At 41.2% G+C, this 956-nt stretch overlaps 1 long non-coding RNA gene across 1 annotated transcript in view; it reads right to left on the bottom strand.

Annotated features, from left to right (window-relative positions):
* Window positions 1–956, bottom strand: part of LOC111179216 (uncharacterized) — a 163,094-nt gene that overhangs the window by 32,864 nt on the left and 129,274 nt on the right. The gene's annotated exons all lie outside the window — the stretch shown is intronic.

Genomic DNA, 956 nt, shown 5'->3' with positions numbered 1-956 from the left:
CTAAGGAAGCATTAATCTGAGTCAGATAGAAAACCAGAGTATTTTTCTATCCCCTCTTGAAATGTAAGAAGATTAGGAAGCACAAGATAACTCTGGGAAGACTGCAACTTAGTTTTAGTTGCTTATTCATGGGTCTGTTCTGATTGAGGTAACTATTACACTGGATTAAAGCCAATTATTTTACAGTGGCTTCTTTCTTCAAAATGAGATTTCTCCAGAACTTAGCAGGTTGACTTCCTGATGACCCACCTTGTTAGGGTTTATGGAACGCTCTCAAGTGAGCAGCAGAAGGGGGATTTTCACTCTCTGGTGAGCAGGATAACACATTAGGCAGTGATCTGCTCTGAAAATACAGAGCACGGAACAATATTTGCTTTAGAAAAATTCAGTATGGGCTAAACATTGACCATGACTGTGACCACATTTGTGAATCAGGGTTGTTTGTGGCTGAGGCAATTCTTCTTGATGGGGACCAACTTATGGTGGAAGACGTGGTATTAGAGGACACATTAACAGCACAGGATAATACAGATAAATATAATCAAGGCATTAAGATCCTAAAATCAAGATGAACATGGCCTTCTCCCAGTCTGTTCCACATACAGCAATTATTTGGCCTGCACCTCTGTGTAGTCCTGCAAGAACGCATTTTCTACTGATCATTTGTTTCAAACAAAGCCAGAGCTTTAAATGATTAGGCTAGTCTGAAAATAGTCGGTCCTTTGTTAGCATCTCAGGAGCACACAGTATCTCCTTTAGATCCTGGCTTCCAAGAAGAGGTGGGGTCCTTACCTTGACAAGTTGGTTTTCTTGCTGAGGCTCAACTAATAATGATAATGGATAGAGGCACTAGGTATACTGTGTTTCATTGGCAGGGTTATTATATCCACTGAAGACTTGACGGGTTGTACCCTAGTACGAGAACTTTCTTGCGTGGGGGGTGTGTGTGTGTTTAG

Source organism: Delphinapterus leucas, chromosome 9, assembly GCF_059928025.1.
Source record: "Delphinapterus leucas isolate spDelLeu-1000000601 "Yukka" chromosome 9, BTC_Dleu_Yukka2, whole genome shotgun sequence".
NCBI lineage: Eukaryota > Metazoa > Chordata > Mammalia > Artiodactyla > Monodontidae > Delphinapterus > Delphinapterus leucas.
Note: the sequence above shows the minus strand (reverse complement) of the source record. Positions and strands in the feature narration are given on the sequence as shown.